At 47.7% G+C, this 4845-nt stretch overlaps 1 pseudogene; it reads left to right on the forward strand.

Moving 5' to 3' along the window:
* LOC106818996 overlaps window positions 1-4845 on the forward strand; it is a 20244-nt pseudogene that overhangs the window by 7016 nt on the left and 8383 nt on the right.

Below are 4845 nucleotides of genomic sequence, written 5' to 3' on the forward strand. Positions count from 1 at the left end.
ACCACCCCCGCCGTGTAACACAGAGGGTGCTGCCGCCACTGCCGTATACAATAGAGGGCGCCACCACCCCCGCCGTGTAACACAGAGGCCGCTGCCGCCGCTGTCGTTGCAGATCGTGCGTCACGACCGTACGATGGAGCAGATAACGTTTCCCGTGCCGATGGAATGTCAGTACCTCACCGAGGAAACGAAGCATCGCGTCTTCAACAACGTCGAGCAGAACGACCAGGGAAGCAAGGTCGAAGGCTTCTTCCACCTCACAGACGAGATGTTCCACGAGATGTGCTGGCAGAAGCTGCTCATAGGTGCGTGAGTGTGTTGTCAATGACAACGGTGCAGTGGCGCCATCTGCGGGCTGCCGCGCAGAGCATTTTCGGTTTGAATTTTTTTTTTGCCGGTTATTGGTTTGTGTTTCTAGTTCTTGTGGTCTGTTAGGATAGGTTTTTCTAAGTGGAACTGTAAAAGTTTGTGAATGTAAACTGTAAAAGTTTGTGAACGCCTGAAAATCTGTGCTTCGTCTGCGTTATATTGTTTAGTTTTATTGTTCGCGTTAGAGCTCAAATTAAACTTGTAAGTGAAACGCTTATGGCATTAGTTATTTTCTGACAATGAGCCCACACTCCCGGGGGCCATCCCTTCATAGGGGGTCATCCCCTCATCAGGGGGCCATCCCCTCACTGGGGGGTCATCCCCTCACCGGGGGGCATCCCCTCATAGGGGGTCATCCCCTCACTGGGGGGTCATCCCCTCACCGGGGGGTCATCCCCTCATGGGGGGGGGTCATCCCTTCATGGTGTGTCATCTTCACGTTATCGTCTGCCTGCAGGTCAGCCTCTGCTCTACTGGATCTCTCAGCGCATGACTCTGTGGAGCAGCATAGCCTTCAACCTCGCCGTCCTCATCAATCTCATTGTTGCCTGTTTCTACCCGTTCCCCGAGGAGAAGCAAGGTAAGGGGGCGCCACGCGACCACGTCGAAGGATCGGTGAATGAATGGTCGTTTGTTAATCTAATGTTTCACCAGTTCGCTCCGAAAGAAATTCGAAACAGGATGTTTCATCTATGCTATAACTTTTTAGACTTTTAAGAAGATTTTAAAGAAGAAAATTTACTTTAATTTGGCCTGCTCTTGTTGTGTTCATATCTACGTTACAACATTATATACACTCATTAAATTAATTCAAATTTATTACCCTTAATCTATTTCATTATTTAAAATTCACTTGTGAAATTATTGTTTTTTTTATAATTCGTATTCAGTTTAACACAAATTAACTCAAAAATTCTATGAGAATTAGGTCGAAACGTTCAAACACGGGCACAAGAGATATATCCTCTATCTCTCTTTCTCGAAGAAAAAAAAACCCCATCACTCATTTCTCAACCGACAGACTAATAGTCCACTCACCCACCATCTCCCCATCTCGCCCTGTTTTTCAGAGTTGGATCCTAAGATCTCCGGACTGATCTGGACGGCCATCTTGGTTTCGCTGGCGATCGTCGTGACCTTGCCGCGACCTTCGGGCGTTCGCACTCTGATCGGAGCCATTATACTACGCATGATATTCTCGGTTGGCATCGAGTCCACGCTGTGGTTCGTGGGGACGATCAATGTAAGTACGCACTCGCGTGGGTTAGTGTGTGCGTGTGTGTGGGGATGTGTGTGGGGATGTAGGGGGAGGGGGATGTGTGTGTGCACCATCTGTGTATGTGAGATCACTTTTGATATTCATTCATGTTACTTTATTATATTGTTATATTAATTAATTAGATTAATTATATTATTAATTGTGGTGTGGGGGTGGTTGTATGGGTCTGATGATTGATATTCATTCTTTTTCGCTCGCTGTGTTTTTGTATTAACTTTGTTAGCATTGTCTTCATTGTTGTTGTTGTTATTGGCATCATTGCCATTGTTGTTGTTGGTTGTTGTATGTTTGTTGTCTGTTTGTTATCTTCATCAATTAATCATTGCTCTGTCTGTGTGTGTAATAGGTCATCGAATAACAGGACATCTATTTGGTGAGCTTGATGGGTAATAGAGGAACCTTTACTAAGAGTTTCCCGAAGCCAGTCATCACGGACTTCCGAACTTCTCGTAACAAACGTTGGCTACTGGTGCTGGTGGCATTCTGGGATGGTGCGCTATCTCATATTCCGTTCTTCTACAGTCTGCTCGTGGAATAGTGGCGCGCCAGGCCGGTGAGATACGGTGGCGCCGCGTGAGATAGGTGGCGCCGGCGGGCGGAGATAGTGGCGCCGGCGTGAGATAGGTGGCGAGCCCGGCGGTGAGTATAGGTGCGCCGGGGGGGGGGGGGGGGGGGGCCCCGGGGGGGGTGAGGATGGTGGGCCGGGGGGCGGGCGTGAGATAGGTGGCGCGCGCGCGGTGAGATAGGTGGGCGCCACGGCGGTGAGAGATAGGGCTGCGCGCCGGCGGTGAGATAGTGGCCTGCCGGCGGTGACGTAGCGCGTAGCGCACGTGGCCTGGTGATTCACGAGTGTTGGAAGGCGCGAACAGGCGTTCTTCCTGTGTTTGAATCGAATGATGATCCAATTATGATGGTCGTTATGATACAGGTTAAAAAGTAATTCGTTTAAAGAGTGTTTATGTGTTACGTAGAAGTAAGTTGTTACGAAGTTAGAAGTTAAGTTTTCTATGAATCCACAATTTGTTAAAGAACGGTTGCTAAAAGAGGCAGTATAAATTGTGAAATATCAGGTTTTTCACGCGACAGTATGCAACGCACTACAAGATATATAATAATATATGGATGTGAGAAATCAATACAAATATTATTCCGCAGTCTACTAATCCACATCGCTGTCAGTATCAGGTCCTTTTCCGCTTGCGCGCGCCGCTCCCCTCCCACCACGCCACCAGGTGGGCGCTCTCCAACCACCACCAGGTGCGCNAAAACAAAGTGAGAACGGAGTGGGGACCGTGTCATGAAAGCCATGGAGATGTGTTAACATGTTTGTTACATGATTGTTTAACAATAATGATAATGAAGGTCGCGATGACAAGCGAACAGCCGTGCGCTGCTAGTAAGCGTGACAGTGCTGCACTCTAGAGGGCAGTTCTTCGCTAGAAGTTACGACAACGAATCGATTAATCAGTCATGACGTTCGTAAATCCCCCTCCGCGCCCCCCAGCCACCCCCGCTCGGCGCGTAGTTGGACCCGTCGCGTGGCTGACCTTCAGTTCGAGGACCAGGTCCATTCTGTGTTCGCCGAGGGGGTTGATGTCGTTAAGGACGAGAGCGGTGATGATGTTGATGCCGTTAGACTCGTGAAACGCGATCGCATTCTGAAACAAACGTGCGCGTCGTTATTATTAATTAAATATTAAATTAAATATTCAGAAATTATTAATTGTTATTATTATTATTATTATTATTGTTATTTGTGTTATTATTATTTTTAATCTGTAATAACCATGGGTGGAGGTTTTATTATTATCATTATTATTATTATTATTATCATTAGCGCTATAACGGCGTTTCTCTCTCTCCTCCCCGCCGCGCGTTTAGAACAATGCGTCGAAGCTGCTGTTGGCGATCATGGAGAGCCGCCATGACAGTGAGAACGCCGAGAAGACACTTTACAACATCAACCCCAAGCAGCTGGTGAGTCAGACGCATCGCGGTCGCCACGGCAACGACGACGACGACGACAACGATAATCGTCCGCTCGTCGCGCCCGTTGTTTTTTTGTCGTTGTTCTGCGCGCAGAGATGTTCATCTGTTTCGGTGCACATTTCTCGCTCGCGCATTTCTTGCACAGTTTTAATTTTACTTGTTTTTGTCGGATATATATAATGCGTGTTGTGGAATTTTAAATTACAATCTATAAATAACTATAGGGATATAGTATATATATAGTACGCCAATAATTATTACTATTACTCTTAAAAAAGTAATGTCAAAGAAAAAAAACGTGCGCAGGAAGAAACAGATGAACGTTCCAGGCAGCTACGCCATCTTGGTTTTCGATCGTTGGCTTGACGGCACATGCTGTGGTTTGCTCACTTTGCCTGCGGAATCTTGTGTTCATTCTCATTCAGTTCTTCATTCTTTTCGTCTGCATTTCAGCCGACGACATCTCTGTTGCATTTGTCGTACATTTCCGCGTTACGATTTTCGATTACGATTACGATTTCGTTTTGGTTGAAATTATTGCGATTCGTCGAATCGTTCACGCGCGCCGTCGCACGAGTGGCGCCATCTCTAACTGCGAATTTTCGTTTCTTGTTTCTTTCCTCTTTTTTCCTCCTCGGCGGAAAAAAAACGAACCCCTCTGCCAAAAACGAAATAAAGGTGGATTCGATCTCGCAGGCGTTCTATTTGAAGGATCCCAATGAAGATCGAGAAGAGAGAGAAAAGGTGGCATCCGTATGTGTATGCGTGTGTAGTATCGCCCCCGTTGTCATGGTTACCGCATGCCACCGTCTCTCACTGTCACATGCACGAAAAGTTTTCTTTAGTTTCCAGCAGGTGTCAGCACGAGCCGTGCCGCGTAGTGCATGCCGCCCCCGCATCGTGCAGTGTCGCCACCTAGTGGAAGATCGTCGAAGCGACGTCGATAGGAAACTTAGTAGATTCTGTTCGTGTTAGTGTTTGACTCCTGTCTGAACTTTGACCTGTGTCTGACCCTGGCCTGCGGCGTTCGGTTTCGTCTCGGGTTATACTAACACCGAGGGCAGGTGCTGCCATCTAGGTCTGCTGCCCTCCTGCTGCCTGTTCTTTTGTCACGAGGCCCTGCTCTACCACGCACTTGTTAGATGCATGCGCGTGTGTGTGTGTGTGTGTGTGTGCGTGTGTGCGTGTGTGCGTGCGTGCGTGCGTGC

Source organism: Priapulus caudatus, unplaced genomic scaffold (genome assembly GCF_000485595.1).
Source record: "Priapulus caudatus unplaced genomic scaffold, Priapulus_caudatus-5.0.1 Scaffold2725, whole genome shotgun sequence".
Lineage (NCBI taxonomy): Eukaryota > Metazoa > Priapulida > Priapulimorpha > Priapulimorphida > Priapulidae > Priapulus > Priapulus caudatus.